Source organism: Tenrec ecaudatus, chromosome 3 (genome assembly GCF_050624435.1).
Source record: "Tenrec ecaudatus isolate mTenEca1 chromosome 3, mTenEca1.hap1, whole genome shotgun sequence".
Lineage (NCBI taxonomy): Eukaryota > Metazoa > Chordata > Mammalia > Afrosoricida > Tenrecidae > Tenrec > Tenrec ecaudatus.
The window spans coordinates 132,701,150-132,715,555 of record NC_134532.1 but is presented as its reverse complement, the minus strand read 5'-3'; the positions used below and the strand labels follow the sequence as shown (position 1 = coordinate 132,715,555).

The 14,406-nt window shown below is 38.9% G+C and overlaps 1 protein-coding gene across 1 annotated transcript in view; it reads left to right on the top strand.

Moving 5' to 3' along the window:
* MMRN1 (multimerin 1) overlaps window positions 1-14,406 on the top strand; it is an 84,788-nt gene that overhangs the window by 64,916 nt on the left and 5,466 nt on the right. The window lies entirely within an intron of this gene.

The window sequence follows — 14,406 nt, the reverse complement described above, 5'->3', positions numbered from 1 at the left end:
TACCAATTGAAAGGCTGGCAGCTTGAGCCACTCCAGGTATACCTTTGAAGACAGACCTGGCGAACTGCAGCCCAGAGGTCATGGCATTCAAGGCTTAGCGAGCACAGTTCTACTCTTTATAGATGAGGCCTTTATGACTCAAAGTAAAATCGACAGCAGCTTTTTTTTAATGTTTGAAAATGAGAGACCTTTGCCTGCGATGAGAATTGTGATCTAGCAGCACTGCATAGGATACTGTCAGACAGCGACATTAAGGCTATCGGTTAGGATATGGGTGCATGAATATTGATAAGAGGAATGAGACCAGAACAAGGGAGAAGGAGTCAAATAAACAGAGACAGGTTTGAATCACGTGCAATGTGGGATTACCCAACAAGCATGGTAAGCAGTGGGTTATTTGTGGTGTTTTCATTAATCTGTAATACCTATTCACCAGTACCAATTAATAAATAAGCACAAACAATCCCCTGCTTATCTTGATTTTGGAGTAATTCACTGTTGAGACAGTAGAAAGAATAGATCTTACAAGGGAAAAAAATCTGAATTCTTGTCCAGTTGAATCAGTATATTTCTTGGGTGAAAGTTTCACCTCTCTGTGTTTCAAGTTCTTTCTTTTAAATGGTGGTTTGAAATAAGTAATTTGCTGAAATTGTTGAATTTGTAAATGTTGTAATTAGTAAAAAAATAATCTATAGACAGCATCAATGTGAAAAATGAGGAACTGATTGCAGACTGATATGCAGCCCAGAAAAAGTCTGAAGTTTGGAAGCTGGGAAAAGGAGGTTAGCAATATCTTTGGCAGATGTTGAACCATCAGGGGAAGAACATGCATCTAAGCTACTTCTTTTCCTCTCAGTAGAAAAGCATTTTTAAAATATGTTTGGCATAAAATCTATGTAAGACAATATCTTCACCAGGAAAATAGTTACTGATTCCTTAAAAATGAAATGACAGTGTTCTTCCCTGTGATCCAGCTGCTACATTCTCTGCCAACTGGATGAATTTTGTAGTTTATTGCTTTTTAATTATAAAAGGATAATTATTATCCTAATATAATATGACTCTTCATATTTAATCTCTGAGTATTTCAACAGTACAAAATATAATAGGATCATGGAAGATTGAATTGCCTTTTGGCTATTTAAATCAATCTATTTATTTATAACTCCAACAATTAACTATCCATAATTCTGACCTAAAAGGCTAAACTTGATAATTTAAAAGAAACTTTTTGGAAATATGAAGGAGCTTCAAAACAGGTTTTGGAAAATTTTCATTATTTTTTTCATGACATTTTTCCAAGAACTGTTTGAAGCTCTCTGGTATATGTTTCCCAAAGAAAGTTATTATTCTAACATAAGATATTCTTATAATAAGCACTGTAGCAATTATGCTTTATGCTAGGTGTGATTATGTGTAATACAAATTGTGTTTCTTGCTTAACCCTGAAGTAAGCATAAATTTAAATAACTTCAAGATTGATTGAAGTAAAAACTTACACAACTTTATAGTATAAAATGTACACTGTGAACTTAAACAAAATCTTATTGAGAATATATAAGCTGATTGACTCAGTAGCAGTCATAATGGGATCAGAGGGATTACCTCAGTTACAAATTTATTTTTTTTACCGATTCTTCAATAAAATCGTTTCTCAATTCCTTTGTTTATTTTCCCTAGAAATCTTGATAGGCCTACCTGTTAAAATTTATATTGAATTAAAAGTTTTCTATTTTATGTAAGTGGCGATAGCAAGATTGATGTCAGGAAATTATAGGTAGGGTGATATAATTCTATGTACAGGGTATATATATATTCATATTTAAATCATTTTATTGGGGGCTCTTAAAGTTCTATATATTCATTTTAGTTTCCTGCCTAAATTCATTTAGGTAAGTGATAAAGTCTGATCTCAGGACTCTGGGGTTCAGTCCTGAACCAAAAAACTCAAAGATATTTTAGGGTATGGCCACTTCCCTTTTTTGACCCTGCTCTTTCCATGCATCATATGATTTTCAGAGACTAGTTGTCTCCGAACATTTCATAAGATCAGAATTGATAATTCCATAGAATTTCCTTTAATAAAGATCCAAATACTACCAACCTGTCGTGCACCCTTTAGGAGAAAGCTCTACTTGTTCATTTGACTTTTCTGTGGTATGGCTAGTGGGCCCTTGTCATAAAATAGCACCATCAATTATTCACAGGTTTTTCTTTTGAGCACTGAAATAGAATGCAAAATTTACACTATGCATCCCTATCACTTTTTGAAAAATTTATTTACGAACCATCGCTACATTTAGTTCGGCTAATTATGATTCCTAGTAGGTCATTGTTGATAAGGCGTTCCAATTGAATCACTAAATATTGATATTTTTCTGACTAATATTCCAGTAGGCATCAAGAGGGTGTGTTTCATTTTAGAGGATGTGTTTGTACAGCAATCGGCAGACTAAGCCATGCCGAGAGAATACGGCTGCTCGCCCTTCTAAGGGCAGCTGCCCCCTGCCTTCCCACGAGGCCAATAGCACCACTACTGAGGCCGCCCACCTCCAATTTGCTAGACCATCATTTTTAAAATTATACTTTAAAAATGCAACAAAACTTTTCCAATTCAATAATTTTTACATGCTCAAATTAGGGATATTGATGACTTGTAATCATTGCCACTAACCTTGTCTAAATTATTCCGCACCATTTACAGAAACCCATGCTCCGTAAACAGTGAGACTCCCTTCCCCCCCTCCCCCCCCCTGCTGCCACCCTACCCATGTGAGCATGAATAAGCTTTGGTCTCTCTATATTGACCGATTCCGTGGAAGTGGAACCACACAGGATTTGCTCCACTGTGGTCCCTTTCTTTATTCAGCACCTCAATGTTGATGTAGCAGGACTTCATTTCTCTTTATGGCTGACTACTCTTGATTTTTATCTCAGTTGCTTCCCCAATATTTATGAAATATGTCTAATTCATTTTAATGAACCCATCTTATCCACAAGTGTCCCTTTAGCTACTCCTCAGAAGAAAGATTATATTCTAAAGAGTTTAGAAAGTACCAGTAACACTGATTTGGATGACTAATGAAAGAGCAAAAGTACAATCCTGGTGTATATCTATTTAATTAGTTTTAAGCCATTTATAATGTCTGTGGCCCTACATTGAGGCAGTTGTGATACTTTGAGTACATTAGACTTTAAATCAGCCCAGCTTTGTAACGTATTTATTTTAAATAAGTCATGTATTTGATAAGCCTTGCTTTCCTCGTTGATAATCTAAGAATAGCATACCTCCCTTGCACGTTTGTTTTGGGGATACATGTGGATGACACATTCAACACATTATTACATTAGGACATGATTTGGTTTCCGTAGCTATATTCAATGGTCATATTTTTCAGTAGTATTTGCACTTAATGTTAGTATAGAACTTTTCATGTGTCAACATATGTTACAGACTCAATGCATCGCATTGTACCATTTCTTTTATTTGGCTTTTCTAAGACCCTGAGTTTTAAGCTCAGCATTTACTTATAAGGAATCTAATGTTTATGGTGCAATAGTAAATTGAAAATAATTGGGGAGAAAATGTAAAAGCTTAATTGTTTTACAATGCATATGAATTAATAAGCATTTTAAAAATCTCTCATATTTTTAACACTGGTCTTCTCCAAGGGAATTTCTTTTCTTGGTCTGCATTTCCATATTATGGCGGGGGTGGAAGGGTAGCATCGTAATGTATAGCCCAGGAGAATTAAGCAGTTGCGTGTTCACTCACTGGTCCCTGTAGGCCAGGGTAAAACTTCCCCTGTGGCGTTTCCAGATTGTAATTCTTTACAGGAGTAGAAAGCCTCTCTTTCTCCTTTGGGATGACTAGTGGTTTTGACCTGCTGACCTTGTGGTTAGCAGCCCAGTGTATAACCCTATAAGCCACCAGCACTCCTTAGTGGAATATCAGCTAATTAAGCCCTGCAGAGTAGTTGCTTGGGCATAGAGTATACGATCTGTTTCTGGTGTCTTCAGTCCACCCATATGCTTGATGATGTTCAAGAAGCATCTGTATTTGCAAATAAAAACTAAAAGTACGAATATGTTGCCATACAGTTGGTTACTGTACAGTTATCCTATCCCATGGTGCCCCTATGTGTTGCTATGTAGAACTGTAGCTACAATCTTTACAGACGTAGATCATGAGGTCTTGGTTCCCACAGCATCCCCGGTGGGTTCAAACTACTAACCTTTAGATGAGTCGTCTAGCACAGACTATTTGTGTCATCCAGGGGCCATTTGTATTCACAGGCAATGCTTATTACAGCAAGAGAGTAGAAAGTATAACTCAGTCAATGAAAAGGAGTCAGGAGAAGCCCATGCACAGATTTCTTTAAACTCGCTCCCTCCAATGCGGGTGCACGCTTGAGCGTGCCCTACTTCCCCAGTCACGAGAAATGAAATCACATATGCACGATATCTCTGCCCAAAGAAACCAACTAGATATTCAGTGATCAATGCTCAAGTGTTTGATTGAGGCCTGAACACATAGACACACTAAATATTTAAACCATTAAAATGAAAAACTCACTACCATTGAGTCGATTCTGACTCATGGTGATCCTATAGGACTGAATAGAACTATCCTTGTCAGTTTCTAATATTGTCACTCTTTACAGGAGTAGAAAGCCCCATCTCTTCACCACACAGTGGCTCATGGTTTTGAAATGCTAACCTTAGGGCTAGCAGCAGAATGCATAAGTAAATTCCATACTCTTCAAGGAGATGCCCAACTCAGACCATACATTTGCACAAAGAATCTGGACACAGTGAATGATGCCTATCTGTTAGGACATAGAAAGAAGCCAGATTCTCAGAGCCCAACATCAACCGACATGCAGGCCCTTTTCCAGAAACAGCAGCCCCAAGCCTGCTATGCTGCCTTTTATCTGTAAATGATCTTAAAGATACGCTTTTTGCCTGAGTTCAGTGCTCTTTCTAGTTGGTGACAATAAAATCCTATCATTGTTGAAGAGTATATTAAACGAAGTGCTTTTTCTTCCTGGTTCCCTAGAAGAATAAAAGTCTCCCCCAACTTTCTGTAAGATTGCCTTCAGATGTTAGGAATATAGCTGAAGAAGGGGGTGCTTCCCCACACCTAGTCTGCACTTGAGGGACTTCGGTAGGAAAGGTAAACAGTTATGGAGCCACAGAGTTGATCATCACATTTTGTGAATGAATAAATTGTACCACGTAATCTGACACATAAAAAGGAAATGGGGCAGAGTATTGGGCTCTATTTATGTAGACACTGATGTGAGTTCTTCCCTTAGCTTCGTAATCATTCGTGTACACATTTCTTTATAGTAACACAGAAATAGAACACCATGTTTTTATTTCCCACGAGTCATTATTCATGAGTGGGATGGCAGGGCTGCACTTGAACTGAAGATAGGTTTGTAAAAAACAGGCAGACACACAGCATTTCCACCAGCAATTATTAGAGGTGAAATTGTTCCACATCATTGCCAGCACATGAAATTCTCAATATCTATTACGTTCTCATTTTAATAAATGTGCCCTTATACCAAATTATTATTTTTTTACATTTTCCTAATGACTGGTGATGCCAAAGATTGTTGAAAACAATATTTTCACCAATATTTTTGTCAATAAACAGACAATAACAATGAGTTGAAACATTGGCATTTCTAAGAATTATGGGAAAGGGGGTTATTTCAAGGACAATAGAAAGAAGTTCAAGCTGCACTGAAAGTATTAGCCAAAATCAAGGTTCTAGGAATTGATGGAATACCATTTGATATGTTTCAATAAGCTGATGAAGCACTGGTCTATGCCAGATCATTTGATAAATAAATAGCTAGTTGGACAACTGACTGGACGAGATCCATATTTGTGTTCGTTCCAAAGGAAGATTGCCCTTTCTTTTTTATTCAAGAGAAATAAAAACATGGTGGCACCTAACAACAACAATAACATGATCCTGGAAGATATGCCACTACATTTAAAAAGACTGCTCACCTTCCCGACATAATCACTGAAGACAAAGTGGGTGCATAAGCAAATATGGTGAAGAAAGCTGATGGTGCCTGGCTATCAAAAGATATAGTGTCAGGTCTTAAAGCAGTGGTCTCAACCTTCCTAATGCTGCTACTCTTTAATACAGTTCCTCATGTTGTGGTGACCACCAACCATAAAATTATTTTTGTTGCTACTTTATAACTGTAATTTTGCTACTGTTATGAATTGGGCAACCCCTATGAAAGGGTCATTCAACCCCCAAAGGGGTCGCAACCCACAGATTGAGAACTGCTGTCTTAAAGGCTTAAAGGTAAACAAGGGGCCACCTAGCTGAGAAACAACAAGGCCCACACAGAAGAAGTACACCAGCCTGTGTGATCATGAAGTGTTGATAGGATCAGGCATCAGGCATCAAAGACTCAGAACAAAAAATCATATCATTGTGAATGAAGGGGAGTGCCGAGTGGAGATCCAAAGCCCATGTGTAGGCAATTGGACATCCCCTTACAGAAGGGTCGTTGGGAGGAGATGAGCCAGTCAGGGTGCAGTATAGCACTGATGAAACATACAACTTTCCTGTAGCTCTTTAATGCTTCCTCCCACCCAATTTGATGACCTCAATTCTGCCTTAAAAATCTGGCTATACCAGAGGATGTACATAGGTATAGATAAGAGCTGGAAGAACAGGGAACCCAGGACAGATAAAACCCTCAGGACCAATACCAGGAGGGTAAGGGGAAGGTAGAGGGAGAAAGGTCGGCCCGATCACAATGATCTACATATAACCCCCTTCCAGGGGGATGAACAACAGAAAAATGGGTGAAGGGAGACATTAAAAAATTTATAAATTATGGAGGGTTCATAAAGGAAGGAGGAGGAGAAATTAGAAGCTGAAACTAGACTCAAGTAGAAAGAAAATGTTTTGAAAATGATGATGGCAACAAATGTACAAATGGATGTATGTATGGATTGTGAAAAAGAGTTGTATGAATACCCAATAAAATTGTTGGGGGAAAAAAGAAAAACACGATCTGGGTCACTCATGGTGGAGAGATTATAGTACAGTTTCTAGACAAAGAGAGAGTAGGAAGAAAGAACTGGAGCTCTACCTCCCAAAATTAGCCAGTGGTAACACTGTAGCTCACAAGAGACTATTGTCTAATGTAGTGCTGGAAGACCAGCCCCCTAGATTGGAAGGCTCTGAAAATGCACTGAAATTAGTTGCAAAAGTAGACTCAAGCATACTAATGAGTAAGTTTCAAGACAGCATAAGAATAAGCAACATTTTGGTTTTGTTTTTTGTTTTTTACAAATAGGGTCACCACAAGTAGAAACTGACCTGATGGAAATTAACAGGACAACAATGTATTATATGTTGTACATAATGTATCATTTATGATGCAAAATTGCTTGTTAGGTGCCATTTAATCGCTTTTGACACATGGCTACCCCACACCTTGCAGAATGAAACAGTGCTCAATCATGACCAGCCTTAACTTTGTCCTTGAGCACATTGTTGCATCAAATGCTTAAATGTGTGTTGAGCCATCGTTTCAGCCCCTGTGTCCGTCCAACTCATGTGGTCCGTCCTCTCTTTCACTGCCCCTCTACTTTACCAAGTATGATGTCCTTCCCCAGGAACCAGTCTCTCCTGACAACATGTCCCAATTGCACGAGTCAAAATCTTACCTTTCTTTCCTACAAGGCATATTCTGGCTGTATTTCTTCCAAGACAAATGTGGTTCTCCTTTTGACAGCTTATGGTACGTCCAATATTATTCACCAGTACCATAATACAAGCCAATCAATTCTTCTTTATTCTTCTTTAGTCAATGTCCAACTTTGACATGCATATGAGGCAATTGAAAAGACCATGGCTTGGGGATGGCACACTTTAATCCTCAAAGTAATATCCTTGCTTTGCAACACTTTTAAGAGGAATCATGCAGCAGATTTACCTAATGCAACGCATCATTTGATCTCTTGACAGCTGCTTCCATGAGCATTGACTGTGGATCCAAGTGAGATAAAACCCTTGACAATTTCAGTCTTTTCTCCATTTATCGAGATGTTACCTATTAACCCAGTTGTGGGAATTTAAGCTTTCTGTATATTGACTTGTAATCCATATTGAAGACTGCAATCCTTGATCTTCATCAGCAAATGCTTCAAGTCTGCCTCACTTTCAGCAAGCACATCTTGCTTTGATGTGTCATCTGCACATCAAAGGTTGCTAATGAGCCTTCCCCCAATCCTGAGGCTGCATTCTTCTTCAGTCAGCTAACTCCTCTGATGATTTGCTCAGCAAACACATTAAATTAGTATGATGAGGGGATACAACCCTGAGGCAAACCTTTCCTGATTTTGAATGATGCAGAATTCTCTTTTTCTGTTCCCATAACTGCCTCCTGATCCATGTACAGGTTTCGTAGGGCACAATGAAGTGTTCGGGAATTCCCTTTCTTCTCAAGATTATCTGTGATCCACAAAGTCAAATGTCTTTGCATAGTCAATGCATCTCAAGTAAAAATCTTTCTGATATTCTCTGCTTTCAGTCAAGATCCATCTGACATCAGCAGTGATATCTCTTGTTCCACATCCTTTTCTGAATCCAGCCCGAAACTCTTGCCGCTCCCTTTCAATGTACTGCTGCAACCATTGTTGGATGATCTTCAGAAAATTTCAACTTGCATGTGATGTCAACAATACTGTTTGAAAATTTGCTCAGTTTGTTTGATCACCTTTACTTAAAATGGTGAAAATATGGATCTCTACCAATCAGTTAGCCAACTAGCTCTCTTCCAAATTTTCTGGCCTAGATAAGGGAGTACTCACTAAGCTCTAGACTATTGATCATTAAGTATTCTAACTCTTTCTTGACAGCTTCCAATTTTCCTTCATACTGCATACATTCCAAGTTCTGGTTATTAATTGATGTTTGCAGTTGTTTCTTCTAATTTTGAGTCATGCCACGAGCAAATTAAGTTCCCAAAGACCTTACTCCTGCAGCCTTTACTCCATCCACGTCATGATGATCAACTCTGCTTCCAGAAGGAAGCTCATTCTTCCTCAAAATCATAGTGTGAATGCTCTCTGATCTAAGAGACTCATTTCTTGGTGCTCCCTCACTCTCTGGCAATATTCTGCTTCCATCTCTGAGGTTTTCTATATCTGTCAATGATTCGATGCTATGCTTAAGGTTTGCAAGAGTGAATGCCTCTGAATGGACAGCTTTTTCCGTCCTCGTAATCTGTTCTCAGACTAGATGCTCTCATGAAGCCTGTCCCCTTTGAATGACCCTGCTGGTCTTTGAAATGCCAGTGACACAGCTTTTAACTTCATAGTAACACACAAGCCACCACAGAATGGCAAACTAACAAGTGGCAAATATTATGCATAATATAAACAAATTTTGAAGGTAGTATACATTAAGAATATTTACGAATCCTATGCATAATATAAATATACTAATGTATAGTATAAAATAATGACCATAGGCTGGAAAAATCAATACAGTAATATCCATTTATTCATCATATTCTTTGAGTGGTAGGTACTCAGTGAGCACTGAGAAAGGCTATGTGGATAGAATATTAAACTCAACTCAGTCTCTCTGAAACTTATCCAGAACCATGTAATTATTGTAAAGAATCAGCAATGCAGGATCATTTGAAAAGCTAAGGTTTCCAATTAGCTCAAGTATTAAATGATGAGTCATGAAAAAGAAAGTGGGAATCATAGTAAAATGTAACATGAGAAAATATGCCCCAGAAAGCAAAAGCCAGATCGAGCTGAAGCTGATGAAATATGCTAAGACAATGACAAACGAATTGCAGTCATGTTCAGAGCAGCAAAATTAATATTGAAGCATTAGTCAGGCTGCTTGCACAAGATAGTGGAATGGTGAGGTGGTGGAACTATTCACCTCATTGCGCTGATCTCTATCAAATGCCATCAATGGGCTGGAAAGGGTTTGATGTGCTGTGGAAACCTAACGTAGAAGAGAATGTATAAGGAATTGCCTTTAATTGATTTCACGTCTCTAGGAAAATATGCCAAACACACAACAATGAAAAACTGTGAAGAATGAACCAAATCTTAGATAAGAATATGCTCATTTATTCTATCAGCCATAACTTGCTTATTCATCATGTAATGGACAATTTTGCAAATATCTATGCACCGGCATGGTGCTCGGCAGTTATATTGAAACGTTTAATAAATAAAGTCTCTGAATCCTGACCTCACAAAAGCTTGTACTCTACCACGGTAAATAAGGTATTTCTGCACAATATAGAAACCTTTACTCAATAAAAATATCAAAATATTATTTTGTATAAAGGATATCGCATCTAAACGTATCCTTCACTCACACACTTCTGGAGACATGGATCCTATCTCTCTCCCTCTTCCCTGAAGAAGTCTACTTCACTTCACACCCCATCAAAACAGAAGTTGTGGATCCTCAAGGGACTCAATTCATGTTCCTTTTAAATGTCCTTTACATTTTAGGGACAAAAAGAAGTCGGGAGGTACAAGATCAGGGCTGCAGAGAGGAAGGGGTAAAGTCTCAGTCAGATCCTCATAGGCAACCTTTGCTGCCACACTAGCTTAAGCAGGTGTGTTGCTATGCTGGGAAGAAAAAAATTCCTCAATACAACTTATCTAGCTTATTTTGGACCAATGCAGTTCCCAATTTTCTTAAAACTTCATGATAAGCTCCTATATAGTTTCACCATGTCATTTGAGAAAATGTATCAAGAATATCCCTTGAGCATTCCATAAAACACCATGACCTTTTGAGATGATGTCTTTGCCTCGAACTTAACCAGCCCAGTCGAGTCCCTCTAAAGCCGTTGTTCCTTCTGGATCTCTGTTGAACAGCTCCCAAATGAAACAAAGACAAATGGACAGACTCGCAGACACACGTAGTAGAAAGACACGTCTTTCGACCCCTGTAAAGAGTTGAAATCTCAGAAACCCACCGGGGCGGTTCTGCTCTGTCCTGCCGGGTCGCTGGAGTTTGCATGCACTCAATGGCAGTGGGTTTTGAGTGAGAGCATCTACTTATAGCAGAGATGTGCTGAAACAGACCGGGTGGGAATAAACTCACGCAGGTGTGCACTGCAGCAGTCAATTTCTCTGGACGCCTACATGTTAATATGTGAGCAGTTACATTAGAATGCAAAAAACTCAGAGAAGTGAGCATTTCTAGGTAAAACTGTCTTGGCAAGGAATTAACTCTTCTGATAGAGTTTCTGAAAAATATGTTTTAAAAATATACATAGTTTAAAAGAATGCTTAATGAAGTCTGTTTTTCTGTTGTCAATAAAAAACCAAATCATCTAATTGAGCACTCACCTTTGTAGGCACAATTGAAAGCAGTTAACAGTTTTTTTTTAAGTTTTTGGAATAAGAGAAAAAATATGAGTCAGATGATGTCCAGATTTAATGTGCAGCCGACAGTATAACAAAGGTCAGTGACCACCAATCATTAGTTGTCAGTTAGAAGGCTTCATGCTTGACCTTGATTCAGTAAATATTTTACTTATTATGGCAATGAGAATATAATGAATAAATTTTGAAATGATAACAAAGCGGGGTATGTGATTAAAATATTACCTTTAGAAAAAGAAACTAAATAGTTCTTATGGAGAAAATGGTAAGTCATGTCTAATAAGATCTATCTAATAATTATCAATAGTCATTGTAGATTCACATTAAGGAAAGTAAATATAGGATTGGGAGGTTTTCAATAATGTCAGAACAAAAAAGACCAATTATAAAATGGTATACTGTACATGCAAAAACATCAGTGAACATTTCATGCTCATGTGGCACTCGCAGAAGTGCCACGATAGGGTAGCGGGGCTCACTATACTCGACTCATCTTGCCCTGCCCAGATTAGCCTCAGTGTGCTCACTTATAGGTGTCATGGGCCTGTGTGTTGGACTGTCATGCAGATTACTTCCACGGGATGGGATAGCAAGGACACTTACAATAGCTGGAAAGGTGAAAAGGAGAGAAAGGACTGGAAAGCAGAAGCAGATGCAGTAAGTGAATGTGGCATCCTGGATGGATGATCAGTAGACAGCATGAAAAATGCCTTCCTTAGAATCACACGATGTGCCACTCAAAAATCTAACTCTCTGCCATCGATGATGGCTCATAGCGACCCTCTAGGGCAAGGTAGAACTGCCCCTGTGGGCTTCTGAGACTAACTCTTTGCCAGAGTAGAAAGGCCAGTCTTTCTTCTTCTGGGCAACTGGTGGTTTCAAACTGCTGACCTTGGAGATCACAGCCCAATGTGTAATCACTATGCCACTAGGATTCAACATTAGGGTACAATTATATATAATACATGAATATTCAGGCTTCTTACCAAATTCAAGTAGACCTCTACTTCTGAAGAACTCTCCTTTGAAGAACTTTCTTGGAATAAAGAACACAGTGGTATTCTAAAATAGCCCAAAGGAGGGAACAATGGCAAGCCTAGGTGATGTGGTACATGAAAGCTAGGGGCAAATATGCGGTTCTTATCCTGGCCGGGTTAAAAGAAGGCAAAATCTTTGACCTGCAGAATGAACTGAGGCCAACAGCAGTGCCAAGAGTGCAATTATTTCTAGCACTTGTGAATTCCTCCTTGTGAGGACTGGCTTGATCCTTCATCCGAGGGCAGAATGAGTCTATGGATGAGCAATGCATTTTCTCATCTTAGAAAATTAGAATTTGAGAATTAATCAAATTACCTTAATTATGTAGTGTTCCAAAATTTCAATGAGGGACGTCCTCATAACAGTGCTTTACACTTTGGATTGCTAAACATAAGGTCAGCAGTTTGAGACCCCCAGCTGCTCTAAGAGAGAGCGATGGGGCCGTCTATTCCCATAAAGATGGCAGTCTAGGAAACGCAACTGGGCCGTCAGAATCAATCTTATGGCAGTGAATTCTGTGTTTGGAGTTTAACTTCACTAAACAATTGATTTATTCATTTGGAATTAAATCCATTAATTGAATACTAGCCCATGAATTGATCACTGTGCTAGATTTAGAGAATGTTGAAGTAGTGAGTAAAGTCAATTCTTTTACATTCACACTTCTGTAGATAATGAAGAACCATTGAAGTTTTTTTTTAACAATACTGAGTAATGAATTAGGTTTTAGAATAATAATTATTCACATGGTCAGGTCAGTTTGATATGAGGCACTTTGAAAGATTTGTTAGAGGTCAATCCATCCACTAATGTTTTTTCACATGTCTGAATAAGAAGCTAAGTTTACTGAATATAGAAGAGGTTATACAAAATTGTTCAAATATATTAATGTACTTTCTTTATAAAAAGTTTAGTGACCAGGGCGTGGTGCCCCAACAGACTGGACTGGAAAACGCTCCTAAGGGCCAGCAAACGATCCCTGAACTAACTACAAGCTTTTCTCTTGTGAACTGTTTTGTTCTGTTCTTTGTCAGTGGTTTGTATTTGTTGTTTTGTTGTCTGGTTGTATACTGTTGCTTTGTTTTCCTCTGTCTTGTTTTCGTGCATGTTAGTGACTCCACAGGTCTGTCTGAATAGGACAGGCTGGATGAACTATCTGGAGGAAAAACAACGGGACCGACAGTTCCGGGGGGACTTGGGGTGGGGGGGTAGGGGGGATAAGGAAGTGGTGTTAACAAACCCAGGGACAAGGGAAAAACATGGGACCCTAAATTGTAGAGAAGGGGGAGTGGCAGGCATGGTGGGAAATGATCAAGGGTAAGATTGCTTAGAGAAGAGGTATACTCTAGCCCAGGTGGCGATGAAGCATGGTAGTAGGGCAGGAGGAAAGTCAAGGGAGATGGAGGAAAGAGCTAGGAGTCAAAGGCCATTCATGGAGGTCTAGACAAAGACATGTACATGCAAATATATATAGGAGGATGGGGAAATAGATCTATGTGTCTATATTTATAGGTCAAGTATTAAGGTGGCGGAAGGACCTTGGGCCTCTACTCAAACACTCCCTCAATGCATGAATACCTTCTTTTATTAAATTGGAACTCTATGATGCTCACTCTCCCGACACAACGGCTGGAGCCAAAGTGGGTGAACAAGTAAATGTGGTGAAGAAAGCTGATGGTGCCCGGCTATCAAAAGAGATAGTGACTGGGGTCTTAAAGGCTTGAAGATAAACAAGCGGCCATCTAGCTCAGAAGCAACAAAGTCCACATGGAAGTGATCGAGTGGTCCCAGGGGGATCAGTTACCAGGCATCAAAGAACAAAAAATCATATCATTGACTGCACACCTCCATGATAGGATCACTGAAGACAAATGGGTGCATAAGCAAATGTGGTGAAGAAAGCTGATGGTGCCCGGCTATCAAAAGAGATAGTGTCTGGGGTCT